A 20,108-nucleotide genomic window follows, 5' to 3' on the forward strand; every position below is an offset into this window, starting at 1 on the left:
TTCTTTTTAAAAGAATTTTTTGTTAGAATAGTTTTTGTTCTATTTATACACCCAGATATAGTATTTTATGAATGTACAAGGAATATAAAACATGACCCTTAACACAAAATTTAGGGGAGGAACTATTAAGAGAGACAGCCAGTAGAGGAGCACACAATGATCTAGAATCTGAGTAGACTTAGTTCCCCAAACACCAGTTTTTCCCTTTGTGTGGAATGTTCCCATCATCTTAAATCAGCCACCTTACCCCATACCACTTAGTTGTAAAATACAGAATACTCTTAAACTTTGGATACCATGCCAACAAAAGAGAACTGAGAGGCTGTAAGATTCCTTGTCTACAACCCATGTCTCTGTCAAATGAAGGATTAATGTAAGTTGTTAGTGGCCCTTCACTGCCTGAATTTTCACTGGTGCTGGGCAGAGGAACTCACCCCGGAGTCAAGCTGCTCTTTGCAAGCCTGTCCTGTACTTGGAGGCAATAAATACTTGCAAGAAGAGGAATTATTCAGTTTAGTAAAGTGTGATATAGCTAAATGAAGCTGGAGTCATTCAGAAGGGGTAAAATTTAGGATAAATGTTAAGAAACACCTCTGAAAAGTGAGCTTTATTAAGCTGTGGGATTTGCTGTCCTAGCTGTCACAGTTTCTCCACATCACAAGCTCAGTTCCTCTCTGCATTGTTTTCTCTTTTTCATATAAAGATTGATTTACAGAAGGTGTATTTATTAGTTCCAACTATTTGCCAAGATGATTACAATAAATTTTTGTTTCACGTTTGACTTACTCCTAAGCTCTTCACTGAAGCACTTTGCTGTTGTTAGTTATGTGATATTCATAGTTTCACTAGCCTGATCCAACTGGCCAATGTTTTGAAAACATTATCATTAAAATCAAGAATAATAAATACTAATAACCATGAATAATAAGAATGCAAAATGTAAAGGAAGCCGATCAAGCTCCACACCAATTACCACTGTATGACATCACCGACACAAGCAAATAGTTAACTAATTCAAATGAGGAGGTCTGATAATGGAAGGCAAACAAAAAACTGCACTTCATTTTTTATCCAAGATTATAATTTCAAGACATCTCTGGAATATCAATAGAAACAGATACACCAGCTGACCACAGCAACAATGAGGAGTCACTAAAGATGTTTATGTTCTACAACATATTCAATAGCAGAAAACTTTATAATAATGGAGGTCAAAAGCACTTTCAAGAAAACAAAAATCTTGCTAGCATCAAGCGTAAGTGTATTCCACTGGTTTTAGTTTGAATATTTTCTGTGCTAGTGCCTAGCAAAATATTTTCAGACAATTTTACAAGGAGAACTTACTGCTGCATATGCACAACAGAACAGACGAGTGGGTGCACACTCAACTTGATTTTAATTTGTCAAGCTACTACAAGTGTCCCAAGGATATGGAAACAGCTTGCTTAAGTCAGATGATATCTATGACCAATAATGCATAGATAATTGATGTGCTGAAAAAAAGAAATGAAAAATCCTATCACTGATTGACAAATTTATTATATCAACTATTCATTCCTGAAAAAAAAAAGACAGTTTATAACAATGTGCATAAACTACAAGATGACCTTTGATCTGATTCCATTTTCATATTGATATAGAGGGAATATGGAACAACAAGGAATTGGAAGGCAAATTATTTTATAAATACCTCTGTGACTATGTGGAAGAGAGATCTCACTATTCAGGTATCATTATTTTTCAAGCCAGACCACTGCTTTTAACTACCAAGGAATGTTCCAAGAGAGTTCTTTTTCATGTCTGCTTTTAATAATTTGTGACTCAGCATTAGTCATCCTTTGAAGAAAGAAAAAGTCTTAACTTCACTGTGCAAACTGTTTTTTTAAGATACCACTATCTGGATGATTTTAAACTGTATGGAGAGTCAACTGAGACTCTCTCAGACAAAAAGAGTTAAGACCTTTTCAAATTAGATCTGCATGCAGTTTGGATGAGACATATAAGCTTTTGTACCTGTCAGTGAGAACCAGACTGTAAGAGTGAAAGGTCTGTATTCAACACAAGAGGAAGTCACTGAACTCTTCCCTTTTAAGAAAACGCTATTACCTTAGTACTTCAGTTCAGTAAGAAACACAGAAATGAAAACAAAACCAAGTATATTTAGAAAATTTAAAAGTCTCCTTCAATTTCTTATTTCTAAGGTCAATGCAAGCAAACTCCTCTAAACATGTCCTTCCTGTCATGTGTTACCTGTAGCTAATATTAGACTGGACTTTGAAAGAAGTGAAACACTTTCTCAGGTTGACCGGAAAACAATTCACCTGACATTGGACTTCAACCCAGAAACAAAGGTTGACAGATTGAGTGTACTTAGGCAAAAAGAAGGAAGGATATTGAAAAACAATGGACACCTGTCTAAGGTCTACACAATTTTAGGAACACGGTACACTTTTTGTGTATCTCAAGGAAAGTATTAAATCACATTTAAAAACAATAGTAGAAAAGAGAATAGCAGAAAAAGCCATGAAGGAAATTCAGGTCTTATATGAAGACCAAAGGCAAAACATCTATATGTAAAAAGAATGGCATTTATTAACAACGTTGGCAAACTCCCTCACTGTTTTGCTGTGGACTGCGTGATTTAAAAATGAAGTGCTGTTGAAGAGACGCTTCCAGAAAATCTGCAGGAACGAGCAACAGCTCTTTCAATCCTTAGCAACTAGATTAATTTACAAGGATAGTATATATTGTAACACATTAATTTAGGAAATGGAAATTAATTTAGGTGGCTTTGCTGAAGGGATAGGTGTTCCTGTACTTTAATTTTGGTTCTTAAAAGTAGTAAGCAGATAGCTGAATGTAGGAAACTGATTAATTTATCCTCTTTTCCTTGCTCTGAACTTATCAGTGAGAGTAAGAATTCCATCTTCTCTTACAACCGCTTTTTTCACCACAAGATGATGATTCCTGCCTGTAACAAACAAGAGATGGTCAGCTGGCATGGTATTCCTGTGAACACGAGACTGAGAACAAGAGGACAAAGGTAAGGATAGAACTGTAGTAGAGGAGGCTGCAAATAGAGATTTAGGAGTAGTGGGAGTCCCATCCTTAAGAAAGTATGAGTCCCATCCGGTGTATATACAGGACAGAATTTCTGTTTTATTGGAAAGGAAGCTCTGATGGTTGTGTGGCCCGAAATCAAATGAAAGTTGGTAAACAGGAAATCAAACATTAACAACAACTGTAATAAAAAAAGAGTATTATAAATCAGGCTAAGAGTTCAATATTTTAATTGGATACAAATAAATAAGGAATGTGTTTTAATTTCTCTTGGAAAAAAAAGAGGCATTTTGTTTGATACTGAGATCTGACACCTTTTTCTTTCTGAAGATAGGTATGATATTGACAGTTTCACTTCAACACTGCATTGTCAGTCTGACGTTGGGATTATCCTTCTTGATATTGGTATTCCACATTCAAGGATAAATTGATGGAAAACAGCTATACTGTAGCTTCCATATTCATTCAAGCTTTGTAAGGTAAACATTCCCTTTATTACCAGTGTACTTTGTCACTAAATAGTATAATAATTGGATAGAAAAAAAAAACAAGACAAAGTAGACTTTAGAGACGTGAAATTTTCAGGTAGCTATTGTATTTGAACTAGCAAGGTTAGAGCAGACTTATCCCAAATGTTGTACCTTTGTTGCATGGCAGTTGGACAGAACTGTTCACTTAGACTCCATTCTTGACCTATATAGCTGGTATCATCAAAAGTACTTGCTTATGCTTATACTCTATTGTTTTATATCATATCCTTAATGGCTTTATTTAGAAAGTTTATTAGTCATGTTCTATAATGTCACAAAATCCAAGGGAGTTAAATTATCACTTTTAACTCATATTTCTCAGTAACAAATTATCACTGTATTCATCAGAGAGATTAACACAGAATTAAGAAAAATACTTCTCTAAATTGATTCCACCAAAACAGTGACAAAATATTTTATATTTGACTGGAAGTCTGCCAGAGGCAATCCTGATACAGAACAGGCTTCTGCAGCTGTCATCATTCTTTATATTTGTTGCAACTTGTGTTCTTTCAATTTACTGACCAAGTAGTTTTGAAAAATCAGCTAAATTCTTTTGCTAAAGAATGATTGGGATCAGATTTTGAAGTTATGTATTCATGGATGAACAGATACATTTGCTTGGTTATCATTTATGCCTACAACTTATGCAGCACAAATAAGATGCCTTAATGACCACGTATAGGCTCAAAAACATTGATTCCATCGTGGATTTGTGCTTGTACGTCCCTACTTTAAATATTCAGGCATTATTTTAAAAAAGTTTTAAGGAAAAGAAACATGAAGCAAAGGGGACCAAACAAGACTTACTTATAATGTTAAGGAGGCATATTATTTTTATTATCATTAGAAAACCTTAAGATACTCTAGAGGACCTTCCAGATTCCCACAGTTTGGGACTTGGCACTTTGTGGATGCAGTTTCTTTAAGGTAATTTGAAAAATGACACAGTAGGTATTTTGTTTAGGTTTTGGCCCAATATGCATATTATATATGCAGTTGTTCTCAAAACCATTATTAATGTTCACAAAACCATTATTATATTCTCAAAGAGATTTAATTTTTGTAGATACAGTTTTGGTAGATACATTATTTTAATGCAATTAATCAAGTATAGACCAGCTCTGTGGCATAACTGATCGATTTGCTGAGGAGGAGCTTTTGCTGAGACTCAGGGAAAAAAGGAGAATATATCACCTTTGGAAGAAAGGGCAGGCAACTGAAGAAGAGTAGAAGGACCTCATTAGGTCATGCAGAGAGGGAATTAGAAAGGGAAAAGCCCAGCTAGAGCTCGATCTGGCCATGGTTCTAAGGGATAACAAAAAATGTTTTTTCAAATACATTAACAAGAAAAAGAGAGCCAAGGAGAATCTCCATCCTTTACTGGAAGCGCGGGGGGAACATTGTAACAAAGGATGAGGAAAAGGCTGAGGTACGTAATGCCTACTTTGCCTCAGTCTTTAACAGCTACACCAAGTATCCTCAGGGTATTCAGCTCCCTGAGCTGGAAGACAAGGATGGAGAGCAAAATAGACTCCCCATGATCCAGGAGGAAGCAGTTAACAACCTGCTATGCCACCTGGACACTCACAAGTCTATGGGGCCTGATGGCATCCACCCAAGGGTGCTGAGGGAGCTGGCAGAGGAGCTTGCCAAGCCACTCTCCATTGTTTATCAACAGTCCTGGTTAACAGGGGAGGTCCCGGACGACTGGAGGCTTGCCAACGTGATGCCCATCTACAAGAAGGGCCGGAAGGAGGATCTGGGGAACTACAGGCCTGTCAGCCTGACCTCGGTACCGGGGAAGATTATGGAGCAGATCATCTTGAGGGTGCTCACAGGGCACGTGCAGGACACCCAAGGGATCAGGCCCAGCCAGCACGGGTTCATGAAGGGCAGGTTCTGCTTGACCAACCTGATCTCCTTCTATGACCAGGTGACCCACCCAGTGGATGAGGGAAAGGCTGTGGATGTTGTCTACCTGGACTTTAGTAAAGCCTTCGACACTGTATCCCATAGTATTCTTCTGGAGAAGCTGAGAAACCATGGCTTAGACAGGTGCACTCTTCGCTGGGTAAAAAACTGGCTGGATGGCCAAGCCCAGAGAGTCGTGGTGAATGGAGTCAAATCCAGTTGGCAGCCGGTCACAAGTGGAGTCCCCCAGGGCTCAGTTTTGGGGCCAGTCTTGTTTAATATACTTATTGATAATCTGGATGAGGGCATTGAGTGCTCCCTCAGCAAGTTTGCAGATGACACCAAGTTGGGAGGGAGTGTTGATCTGCTGGAGGGTAGGAAGGCTCTGCAGAGGGATCTGGACAGGCTGGATCGATGGGCCGAGGCCAATTGTATGAGGTTCAACAAGGCCAAGTGCTGGGTCCTGCACTTGGGTCACAACAACCCCATGCAACGCTACAGGCTTGGGGACGAGTGGCTGGAAAGCTGCCCCTCGTAAGAGGACCTGGGGGTGTTGGTCAACAGCTGGCTGAATATGAGCCAGCAGTGTGCCCAGGTGGCCAAGAAGGCCAATGGCATCCTGGCCTTTATCAGAAACAGTGTGGCCAGCAGGACCAGGGAGGTGATGGTGCCCCTGTACTCGTTGCTGGTGAGGCCGCACCTCGAATACTGTGTTCAGGTTTTGGGCCCCTCACTACAAGAAGGACATTGAGGTGCTGGAGTGTGTCCAGAGAAGGGCAACAAAGCTGGTGAGGGGTCTGGAGCACAAGTCTTCTGAGGAGCAGCTGAGGGAACTGGGGTTGTTCAGTCTGGAGAAGAGGAGGCTGAGGGGAGACCTCATCGCTCTGTACAATTACCTGAAAGGAGGTTGCAGAGAGGTGGGTGCTGGTCTCTTCTCCCAAGTGACTAGCGACAGGACAAGAGGAAACGGCCTCAAGTTGCGCCAGTGGAGGTTCAGGCTGGATATTAGGAAAAATTTCTTTACTGAGAGAGTGGTGAAGCACTGGAATAAGCTGCCCAGGGAAGTGGTGGAGTCACCATCACTGGAGGTGTTTAAGAAACGTGTGGATGAGGCATTGTGGGACATGGTTTAATGGGCATGGTGGTGTTTGTTGGTTGATGTTTGGACTTGATGATCTTACATACCTTTTCCAACCTTAGTGATTCTGTAATTATGTGATATAACTTTGAGAATATCTGAAAAGTTGGTACAAGAGTTATTCTCGGTTAATCTACAGTACTTATTACAGTGTTAATAGTTAAGGCAGTTTATAATGAAAGTTGTAATTGTGTTTATAGTACATGATAATTAAGGTCAAATGTATAGAAATATAGAAGCATATATCATGAAACTGTTTTAAAAGTATAGCAAATCCCTTTATACCCTGTAGTAACATTTTAATGACTGAGTGAAACATAGTGGTTCTTTTCCTAAAAAGGATTTCATTCTTAAGCATTTATACTACAGTCAAAAACTTGGAACAAAAAAAAAAATAATATTTTTATAAAGGAAGCATGTAATCTGAGATTTTTCGTAGAATCTTGGCTAGAACCAGGAACGTATATTGGATTTTATCAGTCAATGGTGATGTCAATAAATACTTTATCTTGGCTATATATCAAATGTCTACTGCCAAAACATTTTCTCAGTGTTGTAATTTTAAGGTTTTATGAAGAGTGGTGTATTATTTAATTATTTTTTAAACTGAAGGGGTTGTAGTTCATGTTAATGCTCAGAGAACAAAACGGTTGATATAATTAAATAGACCTAAGCATATTATGGATAAATAGGGTAAATAATAAACATTTTTGCATTTCTGGCCACTTATTCTTTTTCCTCAACCAACCCTGGTATTATAGTCTGGAATTTAGAAGAAAATCTCAGTTTTGCCTGTCTGAGATTCTATGTCCTTAAGAAACGTTCTATAAAGCCTATAGTAAAGCTCTTTTTGACCTGTATTCTAAATGGAAGTTTGAATTCATCTGTAGAATCACAGAATCATTAAGGTTGGAAAAGACCTGTAAGATCATCAAGTCCAACCATCAACTAACACCACCGTGCCCGTTAAACCATGTCCCACAATGCCTCGTCCACATGTTCCTTGAGCAACAGAAAAGCAAATTGACAGGGATAGTCCTTACAATGTGGGGGGGTTTTATTATTTTAGAAGTGCTAACTACCATAGCTGCTATACAATTATGGACTGTTATAAACAGTTGGTGTCATGCATTCATGGTAATTAAACTTTAAATTCACTGATGAGCAACAATGTAACTTTTACTTCCACTTAACCTGCCCTTTCACCTATTAAATGTAATCACACTTATAGCTTGAGCATAAACTGCGCTATATTTTATAATCTTGTTAGTATTCATGCTTTGTTAATGAAATTTGATCAGCATATTAAAGATGTTGAGTTTTTGTAGTTAGCTCACATCTGTTGTCAGAAATTATTAGATCAGGTGGCAAATGACAACGCCTTTCCTGACAGATGCTTTAACATTGTGAGCAAGAATGCACTAAGTGTCTTTTTGAATAATGCCAAGCTTTTCAGTTAGGAGTTTATTTGCCTTCAGGTTTCCAAGTGGAACTTCTGGAGCAATCTGACATAGTCCAAGACAGGAGTATGTGTGACTTTCACTTCCAATGTTACAGGAAAAGAGAAACTCCTTTCAAGATGATTTTTAATAAAGTTTTATCTTAGAAAGGTAGAAGATAATGTTCTCAAACTATCCCAATATGGCTTCCTTTTAGCATATATACACCTATTCCTGTTAAAACACAAAAGACCTTACATTATGCATTTAAGCATATCTCAGACAATAAATTACAGTTCACCCTAATGATTCCATTATTCAAATAAATGTGCTGACAAACTGGGAGAGAGATTATTTTACTGAACAGTTTTCATCGGACAGCCATGAAATAATGATGGCTTTTTGAAAATCATGGCATCTGCTACATATGCTCTTATTCCTCTGCTTGTGATTCAGAGAACACACTTTTTTTGTGAACTTACTTCTTATGTAAGCACTCTAAAATGCACTATAAAAGTATCCCTTCCATCATTTATTCACAACATAGGTAGTTCACAGATAACAGCAGTATGTGCTTTCTAGATCTATTTTGGAAAGACACGTTCATCCTGCCTGGTCCATATGGTTCTGTATACAACAAGAATTGTAGGAATGCCTTCAACCAATTCTCTAAGTGTTTTATCCCTACAAACTATAGTGGAATCATGTGTGTTCACCAGATTGACAGTTCCTGCCCCTGTGTCATCTAACCACTTGGAGGAGGGGTTCAAATGAACATGATGTCAGCCAGCAGGGAGGATGCTCTCTGTTACGAGCACCCCATGCAAAGATATGAATTTACACAGGTATTTTGTGGTAGGAAGAAAGATTGTTCTTTGAGCATGCTCAGAGAGAAAGACCAGAGAGTTGTGTTTCTCATGTCTCTGCCAGGTGAATGGCAATGAATGTTTCTCTTCTTTTTTTTTGCCAGGCATCTGTCAGAGTACTCTCTGGGTGCATACAGTTAAAATTACATTTTATAAAAAACATTTTCTAAAACAAAAAGAAACCTGGTTTAATTATTGTAATTAATCCCCTAACAATCTTATCGATGAGCAAAATGAAAAAGCACCTACATGCATTCATATACCTCCTTCTGACTAAAAATATCTGTCTTCTTACAACTCCTTCTTACAACTCCTAACCCATCCAGAAAATATTTCAGCACTCCTGTTTTTTTCATGCTAACATGCTTATTGTTTATCTGTTACTGATAATTATCCCATTACCTCTGATGTTGTAACACCACAGTTATGTTCTGATAACACCCCTCTGGAGTCAAGAATAACCATTTTACCCATTTGAAAGATGGGTAACTGAGGCATAAAGACACAAGGTAATTTCTTCACATTAAGGTAGCTGAAATGGATCAACTGAATCTGAGGCACATATTCTCAGCAGGTCATCTAGGTTTTCTCTATGCTAAGCAGAGAGAAAGGAGATATTTCCAGAGGTTATAAAGATGATAAGCCCCATAAGCATGTGTCGTGGTTTAGTCCCAGCTGGACTGATCACCACACAGCCGCTCATTTACTCTCCTTCCTCAGCTGGACAGGAGACAGAAAATATGACGAAAGGCTTGTGGGTCGAGACAAGGACATAGGGACATCACTCACCAATTGCCATCATGGGCAAAACAGGCTTGATTTGGGGGAATTAGTTTAATTTACTACCAATCAAAATCAGAGTAGGATAATGAGAAATAAAACCAAATCTTAAAAAAACACCTTCCCCCCCACCCCTCCCTTCTTCCTGGGCTCAACTTCACTCACAATTTTCTCTACCTCTTCCCCCCGAGCGGCGCAGGGGGACAGGGAATGGGAGTTGCAGTCAGTTCATTACACATCGTTTCTGCCACTCCTTCCTCCTCACACTCTTCCCCTGCTCCAGCGTGGGTGCCCCGCAGGGTCACAAGTCCTGCCAGCAAACCTGTCCAGCGTGGGCTTCTCTCTCCACGGGTCCACAGGTCCTGCCAGGAGCCTGCTCCAGCACGGGCTTCCCCCAGGGTCACAGCCTCCTTCGGGCATCCACCTGCTCCTGCATGGGGTCCTCCACGGGCTGCAGGTGGATATCTGCTCCACCGTGGACCTCCACAGTCTGCAGGGGCACAGCCTGCCTTACCATGGTCTTCACCATGGGCTGCAGGGGAATCTCTCCTCCGGCACCTGGAGCACCTCCTCCCCTCCCTTCTTCACTGACCTTGGTGTCTGCAGAGTTGTTTCTCTCACATATTCTCACTCCTCTCTTCCCCGGCTATCGTTTCCCAGTTTTTCCCCTCCTTAAATATGTTATCACATAGAGGCGCTACCACTGTTGCTGATTAGCTCGGCCTTAGCCAGTGGCAGATCCATCTTGGAGCCGGCTGGCATTGGGTCTATCAGACATAGGGGAAGTTTCTAGCAGCTTCTCACAGAAGCCATCCCTGTAGCCCCCCCTGCTACCAAAACATTGCCACGCAAACCCAATACAGCATGTGTCTCTCTTTCCTCTGAAAGTAAAAGAGATATAGGCGAACACATTGTTTAGGTAAAATAAAGTACATACCATGTAACTTCCTTAAAATTCCACAGGATGTCTTCCGTGGATCACGACTCAAGTCTTTTGGATCCAGACTTCTGGATCGGTTCCTCCTTCTTTGTGATTAAGTATAACTGTTTACACTTGGGAATTTGCAAAACAGCAGTCATACGATTTTGGCTCGCTTCTGTCTAAGCTGGAAGATTCTGATCAATATAAAGTGTAGAAAGAGTAGTAGTAGCATTTGGAGTCGTAAGGAGGAGAATAATCATCTGAGGATGATCCTTATGTGACTCCATTTGTCTCTGGCTTCTTTATCCTTATGTAAGACAGGAATAAACGTGAAAGTGAGCATTTATTGCAGGTCAGAAACATCCTTCGTGAATGTATGTTCACAGTGACAAAAATTTCCTGGTGTGGAAATGGGAGTAATTCTAGCTGTCCTTTTGCATTGCGTTATGTCACATTTTGTCACACATATATGATAACACACCCCAGCGTGACACCTCAGTGCAGCATATTTGCTTACTGTGAGGAGATAAAGCATAAATGGAAAGTGACTGGCTAGGAAAGTGATGTTTGCCCCAAAACAGAACCTGAGAAGAAGAAAAAAGACAGGATTGACACAGGCAGAAAGATGGCTGAAACATTTATAGATGCAATTTTGAATGTAAGAGATTAGTAGAAGGAACCTCATTGTTAATTTCCAGCAGCATGCAGGAGCACAAACATAGTGCAATAAAGTGTTTTTTATGCATGGATCTCTAAAACCATGAAAATATCAGTGCATGATATTTCATACATCATTCACCTAATAAGGCCAAAGGGAGGGGAAAGAAGTTCAGTACAGTGTGTGCATACAAGGGTCACGGGATCAGTATGTGCTTAAGTATGCTAGGTCATACAGCAGACTGTGTTAGGACGGTAGAACGCTGGCAGGGAATACGCTGCCCAGCTTCTCCTTTGAATGTAGAGTTTCATATGGAATGCTCAGTGACATGCCCAACGCCGCTGGTGGGCAACACTGCAGCCCCTCTATAGCTAAGGATTTATGCCAGGAAGCAGCAGCCTTAAGTACTGTAGAACTGTCTAAAGAAGATAGAAAATACAGAACAGATAAATAGACAAATATGTCATTTCCCTACTTACAGCACATGACTTGACAGGTCAGGGTACACGCTTCTCCAAAAGCTGCCAATACTTTGTTAGGAAGAGCAATAGGCAAGTCCTGATTACACCAGGAGTATGATTTTATTGTCTTACATTGTGGTGACTGAAAAAACAGATAGTGCAAAAGTTGTATCATATCAAGTGACAGATCTTTGTGCAGAGAAAAAGCAGAATTAATTACCTCATCTCTGCATTTCTCTTTTGTTACTATTTTGTGGACTTTTTATTAAGGATCCATGTTTGAAATTATTGTCAGAAACTATTTCAGTCCACTTTTTCTACAGACTTGAAATACTGGAATTTTTCAGTATCTTGGTTTATGGTGACTGAGAGATCCTCACAAAGACTTATTGGTCTGGGTATATGAGCTTTGTGTGGTTGCTAAACATTTTTCTATGATCAAACACCTTGATCAGTTTGAAAAGCTTTGAAGTAAAAAAAAAGATTAACGGAAAGAATCATTCTCGGTATTTCAACTCATATTCAGTTCACAGTCTTGCTTATTAAAACTCACAATTTTTCAAAATAATTTCTGTTGATGTAGTTGTAGCCTTCATTCAGCTTAGCTTGGGGACGTAGCCAGTTTCTCTTGCACAGAGCCAATCTTGAACCATAGCCCACATGCTCTTCCATTTCTTTCTATGAATATACTTTATTATAGTAGAATAATGGGATCCGTTAGTTGAAAAAGCCTTATTTTATTTTTCCTTCTAAAAAGTATTCTGTAGGATATTCTCTTCATTATTGCTCTCTAAAATCTTACTCTCCCATATGCTGTCATTTTCACTCATGAAAAAAGCCTTTTTTTTTTTTTTCCTTTCAGAAGCATAGTAGAAATCCAATGTACTTCAGGATTATTTTTATCCAAAGAAGTCAAAGTCATTCATTTACTAACTCTTGAAATCAGACAAGTTGTGCAGAAGTGCTTTATGCAGTCAGTATGATAAATTTCAAGCTGTACTGGTAGAGGAATGTGAATAATGGAAAAATTATTCACGAATATATTATCCCAAAACTTTAAAGAAACCATACATATTAAGTTCTTTTACCCACTCCAGAAAAGGAATAAATGATAAATAAATATTTCAGGAGTAATTAATTCAAATAATTTATTTTAAAATTATCTGTGACCTGATCCAAAGCCTATCGAAATAATCGATCTCACTTCTGCCTGCTCAGCTCCATAATGAAATACACAAGAAGCCCTAGTACTTTATAGAGTCATGATTTCTTTAGTGCTGTCAACTTTTAACCCAGTTTAAAGTGTTCCTTTAGGCACTACATAGTCCCTTTCATTTTCAGCTTTCCCATACCTTCAGTTTTCCGGCCCAAAATGTTTTACAATTTAAAAATATTATAATTACAAATACATGTGACACAAGAATTTTTTAAATTATTCTGATGGTACTTTATATTTTTTATTTAACTGAATCAGCAGGCAATTAGATCTCAATTGTCTATTTTGTGGCTAGTTTAGTAATTGATTTGTGTTGAACATAAATATGTGAAAGTTTGTCTGCTTTGCTTTTCCATAACTTTATAATTAAACCTTCATCACTGTAAAAAACTGTGGGGTGATTTTTTAAGTGTGCATAGATTGAAATAAGAAATTAAATAGATCTTCAACAGAGCACAACAGCAAAAGGCAGTAAAGGCCCATAAAACCAAAAACCTGAGTAGATAAACCTTCATGTAGCATGTGGGAACCTGAAATTAGCTTCCTCTCTGGGAGGAACTGGTGAATGTCTCCCATCTGATTCAGTCACTCTTTAGATCCTACCTACTACATTAGGATACTTGGATTGCCTACATGTCATTCCATTTTACTTGTAGGTCTATAAAGAGAACGGAGACATCACATCACAAAGTTCTGCAAACTTTTACAACAGCCATATTAGTCAGTAGCTTCTTTATGAAATACACAAAGAGTTTTAGGAATGGGAGCCACAAAAGCCATTGCACAGCTCAGTACCTTAAGCTAGGAACTAAGAAAGACTAAGAAAAATAATGTGTTTTCACACACCCCTTTTAGTGTCTTGCTGTTAGGTTTAAATGATTCCTTTTTTATTCAAAATCAAAGAAGGGGTAGTTATTTTTTAGGGAGGAGAAAGTTTAACTAACCAGCACCTCAAGGGCTAGGACATCGATTTAGAATGTAGGGCACCTCCTTTCAATTTCTTACTCCACCTGAAGCAATTTAAGTTTACTCTTTTTAGATAAACCAGGGTAGTATATGTATATTTATTCAACACGCTGAAGAACGAGCATGCATTGTTTTAGCCAAGCCACAGAGCAATTGCCTAAGAGAGGTAAACCTGAATCCCATTCCTGATTCCAAAGACCTGTATTTTTATCTGAAGTATTTAATGGAGCAGGGGCCAGATGTAGAACCAGAGTATCCCCAAGTGACTTTCTTAAATGTAGTCTAAGGTCATGTTCATATTCTCTGGTCCAATGAGTCTTGAACTATTGCATGTAAAGTGTAGCTATCTTCAGGAAGGTATTCTGAATACCTTAAAGTGCAGTAATAAAACTGTTCACAGAAGAGATGTGATTTCAAATCTTTGCAGCCAGAAGAGGCAGTTATCCCCATTTCTCCTCTCTCTCCTTGCCTTGCTCCTTAGCATGAAGTTATTGAAATACACATGATTAAAGAAAGGAGAGAGTTTGGATTTTTGTATCTTGATTAGAGACAACAGTTTCTCCTCAATCCATCTTAAGTTATTTGCAGGGCAACTCTACACCTGAAGACATAACTTTCTGGTGCACTCAGGGTATGTAACTAAGTGAGACCATTCTGAATATGCAGTGTAACTGAGCAGCACATCTGCATTAAGTCTAGTGCATTGACCTGTTGTGCTGGTGATAAGTTTCCGTTTAACTGGGAACTTCCCCTCTCGGCTCAAGATGATGTTTCCCTCTCTGCTCTGTAGAGTGAGTCATCTACATCCACAACAGTGTCAGAGGCTGAGCCAAAGTCCTCCCCTTGGCATTTTTTTATAATCTATGTTAGTGGCTATTCATTCAGTACTATGTTTGCTATTAGTTCCTTTATGTGACTGCCCCCAAATGTTTTATAAAGTGCTCTGTATCTAGCTTAAAGACTTGCTGCATTGCTAAGTACCATGACACTTCTGTCCTTCTGTAGATTTAGCCCCAGGTGTTCCAGTCAATTTAAATATTTGATGTAATTTTCAACACACACAAAAATCCATGACTAATTTAAACGTCTCAAATTCTTATTTCATTAAAGATGTAAATCAAATTTCATATGAAATGCAATTATGCTGCTTATTTCAGACTACTTTCATTTCACATTAACAATTTAGGTCTCAAGAGTACTGCTGGAAGAGGTTGCTTAACACATTGAAACTTTAATCAGTGTAAACTGCCTGGAAACAAGCATGTACCCTGCAGGTATTGTTCAAGTTACAAAGAGCCCAAGGCAAGAAACAAGAATGGGAAGATGAATATGTCCAAAGATTCAGCATCCATTCCTTTATTAATTTCTTCAGAAAATTTTCTAGATTTAATGGCATTTTTAGTTCAGAAAATAGGGCAGGATTCATGGAACCTTTTTTTTTTTTTGATTGAACAAAATGGATATTTGTGTGGAAATATGTTTATGTATATATTAAAAAGTAGACATACAGATAAATAAACCTATGGATAAGTTTTCAGGGTAGAATTTGGTCAAAAGTGGACAAGGCAATGGTTCTGATATTCCTCCAGAATGCACAAGAACAAAGAACAAGGTTTTGTACTCTCTAATTCAGAATCTCTGTATTCCACAATCTATTTGAGTGAGCTTATACCATTAGTTATTCCACTGGAGGTGTTTCTCCACATCAAACTGTTCTTTATATATATAAAAATTAATTAGAAAAGGTTTCTCAATCCTGGTTGCTCATCTTTCAGGTGAGCTAAAAATTGTGATGTGGGAATTTTCCTGTACTTCCGTTCAAATGTTTAAAGGTTTTGCGTACCTTTGCACAGCATGTTTACAATTGATCACTCTTAAAAATCAGGCCCTAAATTCTTATTTTATAAATTTGCACTTGAAATGATGTGCAATACATTTATAAGCAGAAACGTAGAAGCCTTTTATCCAATAAGTACCTCATCTCATTTTCAGTTTCACCTTGGAACCATTCAGCTTTGCAATTCTCTCAGTTAACTTGCTCTCTCAGTGACATTCTTTTTCAGATAAGAAGCTCTACATAAAAATTACTGAAAGATTACTATGGTAATTCCATTGCCAGATTATATTTTTTTTATATCTCTGGGATCTCAGTAAAATATAATTTAACATGTTTTGATATGACATGAAGCACGATACTGTGGGTGAGAAAAATGTCATGGTAATTTTTCACCAAATTGCAATTTGTAAATATTTACAGTTAAGTTAAAATAGAAAAAATATTCACATTTCTCTGATTGAAATAATCAATTAACATTTAATAATAGATATGATTACTTGTTCTGTACAATAACATAAACTTCTTTTTTGTTTTTCCCCTTAATACTCAAATTTGCTGATTTTCATGGTATGGTTTAGGAAAAAAAATAGAACCATTAAGGTGAGATTCATGGTTGGATACGGTTTTTTTAGACATGTAGCTGAAACATTTTTAATTTATAATTCTTTCTTTTGGGATACCAAAGCTATTTGTCATGGTGTAGAATATTTCAGCTACTTTATCAACCCTCACATTCAGAATGAATCTCTTAGTTTCCCAAGCCTTTGCTCTTTGGAGATGGTATAAATCAAACCAATTATATTAGTCGAAGTTCTGACTAATATCCTGTAAGCAAGGATTTTAATTTAAGTTTTCAGGCATCCTCATTATAAATTTTCCCTAAGATTCCCTCTGTGTTTCACAATTAAATATCTAGAAGCAGGATTAGGGCCCAACATCTATGAGAGGGCCTTTTAGATCACTTCTGTGTGTAACAGGTTTTGTAGTCCAAGTCATTCAGTTGTCCAGTTTTTCCAGGTTGAGTACAGAATTTCGTAGCAATATTCCTTAATAATATTATGCTAGGTCACAAGCTGATGTTCAGTTCTTTGCATCCATTAAGGATGTATCATCTGAAAGGGAAGAAGGTATAATGGAGTTCACGTCAAGAATTTTTCCATGCAGAATTAGCAAAAGCATTATAATTTCCTTAAACCTTAAGCTTGAGCATAATTTTCTATGCTACAAAGATAGGATACAAGATTTCTTTCAGAAAAAAAAAAAGAAGGAACAGATTATTAGTTGGATTCTATAGCTCCCTCAGCACCTCAGAAATTCTTCTTCTCAGATACAGAGACCATTGTCACATTTAAATTGTAGTATCATGGACATATTTTTTCATAACCCTAGTTCATTATTCAGTATTTCCACAATCAATTTTTCATTAAAAGTGGTTCTTCAGAACATTTTCCTAAAGAGGTGAGGATAACTGTATCTTACCCGAATGAAAACTCAGCTAGATGTGCACAGTGGTGGGATATGAAAGTACATACAAACCAAATATCTTCTGCTGGCTCCATCTCCTCATTCCTCCATGAGGAAAATAAAAAAGGAACCAAAAAAAATTTTAGAAAAATGTGACAAGCACCTGTTTCATCCTCACAAGTTTTGAGTATAAGGTACTAAATTTATGATGCTCTTTTGTTGTGCATTTTGAGGCAGTAATTTATGGGTTCAGTTATACAGTAATGAAAAATGCAATGTCCAAGATCTACTTCAGCATGAAGCCTTTTTAAAGCCAAAGTCTATTATACAATGTGATCTCAGTCCAACTAACATTGAAAAGTGACTCCATTTTGATCAACAGCTTCCATCCATTAGTCAGAAATATAAAATTTTATCTGTTGAGCAGATTCATACACTTTGCACCTGCTTTTGTTAAAAAATGCAGTCACAAAATATTCTACATTTTATAATAAGGCCAGAACATCGAGAAGAGCCAGAAAGATTGTCAAATAAGACAAACCTCATTATTTGTGTCAGAACCCAGATGTGGTCTCATTTACAGAATCACAGAATCACTAAGGTTGGAAAAGACCCGTAAGATGATTAAGTCCAACCATTACAAAAAAAACCAACAACAACAACAACAACAAAAAAAAACAAAACAAAAAAAACCAAAACAGAAACACCCCCAAAAAAAACCCAAAACCACCAAAACAACCCACCCACACCACACAGCACCATGCCCATCAAGCCACGTCCCACAATGCCACATCCACACGCTCCTTGAATACCTCCAGGGAGGGTGACTCCACTACCTCCCTGGGCAGTCTATTCCACTGTGTTACCACTCTCTCAGTAAAGAACTTTTTCCTAATATCCAGCCTGAACCTCCCCTGGCGCAACTTGAGGCCATTTCCTCTAGTCCTGTCACTTGTCACTTGGGAGAACAGACCAGCACCCACCTCTCTACAACCTCCTTTCAGGTAATTGTAGAGAGCGATAAGGTCTCCCCTCAGCCTCCTCTTCTCCAGACTGAACAACCCCAGTTCCCTCAGCCGCTCCTTATAAGACTTGTGCTCCATTTAGTATTGATTCAGATGTTTCAGTACATACAAACTACACATTAGCACTCCCTCTCCAACATTCATTTGAAAATAACTTAATTAGAAGAAATTAATTAATGTTAAAACATAGTAAACCAAACTGCAGAGCCCAAGTAGCCAAACTTGTGTTGCCTGGGATTTACTGTCTGTCTGATGGTTGCCCTGGGGGCACAGATCAGAGTCAAGTCTCCATCACATACAAAGGAACAACATTAAAATACATTACTCTCAGCCCTCAGGGGCGTGTAAAAATATACTCCAATTTCAGACACTACAGATTCAACCTATGTTTGATTATGAATTGTCTCTTTTCTGTGCTTGCTCAGTCTAGTTCATGTTTGTTCAACACAGTTCATGGTTTAGGGTCCCTACATGTTACTGGGGAAAAAATGTTGGTAAAATATATCAATTATTTTAAAAATAGTTTTTTCCTGGTGAAAAGAGCCCTCTTTCCATTTGTGACTCAGTACCTGGGACAGAGAGAGACTCACAAGAATCAACATGACTTCAGGTTCCCAGCGAGTAAGAAACCATCGTAAGATCAGAAGCAAGTCATAGACATTTTCAAGCATCCCCACAATTGATGCTGGAACAGGACAAGTTAATTTGAGCATAGGGATCCTATCAGATGCGTTAATGTTAATAACCTGTGAAATACACAGGTTATCATGTGGGGAAGCCAATGCTAGCAGTGGCAGCAGTGGCAGCAGCAGCTGCTGCCATGTGCTAAGAAGAGTGTGAGGCTTGTGGGGTCCCCAGGGAGTGTCTGAGGGGGTTTCTGGGCCCCTGGCACCCTTGGTATGTGTGTATGGAGGGACCAGACAGCAGGCAACGGGTCTCATGAGAGGGGTGGGGGACAGTTGGGTGGTACCGGCAGTCCCCGCAGCCACTTCAAACCGCGGGAAGCCACATATGACCAGCTTCTAGGGAGCGCTGCAGCCAGGGTTAACAAACAGGGAGCAGAGCCGAGGGGAGCAACGCAGCAGTGTGGGAGGGTGCGAGAAGGGCAGCGCACTCTGCCAGTTGCTGGACTGCTGCCTACTCTGCTCACCTGCAGGCTTAGACTGCTGCCTTGACGGTCACCTCAGCTAGTTGTTGGCTGTACAAACTTACCCAGCAGCTTGAGGTCTCCAGGGAGTTTGAAGGGCTTCTAGGCAGTGCTTTGAGATCGTCAGAAGTGTGGTAGCAAAGACCAGGTGAAGGCTGTGCTCTGCAGCAGCCAGGAACCATCTACCTAGCCAGGCTAGCCTGGGACAAGTGGACGTGGACACCCAGAAAAAGCTTCATATCAGGGAAGCTGCTGCCCTGGTGGAGGGCTGTAAAGTCTGTGCACCACAGTCCTGGGTGGAGGAGGGTGGAAGCTTCCCCTGTGCAAGGTGTGCTTTGGTGGAGTCAATCAGGCAGCAGATGGAGGAGCTGCAGGAGGAAATCAACAGGTTATGCTGTATTAGGGAGAAGGAACAAGAACTAAAGTATTATTTAAGGCATTGCAAGAAATATTAGGGTTGCTTGGCACTGAGCTCCAAGGACTACCAAAGAGTGTCAACAGCAAACAGACAGCACCTTGGAGAATGAGAAGTCAGGGTCACCTGGTCACATGGCACCAGGATATCACTTCACCCCATTATGTAACAACCAGCAACAGATACAAAGTCTTGGCAGTGGATTAAGCCAAAGAGTAAGACTCAAAGGGAGAAACCAAAGGTGCAAAAGGAAGCAGCGAGTGCTATAGT

Source organism: Gavia stellata, chromosome 4, assembly GCF_030936135.1.
Source record: "Gavia stellata isolate bGavSte3 chromosome 4, bGavSte3.hap2, whole genome shotgun sequence".
In the NCBI taxonomy this organism is placed as follows: domain Eukaryota; kingdom Metazoa; phylum Chordata; class Aves; order Gaviiformes; family Gaviidae; genus Gavia; species Gavia stellata.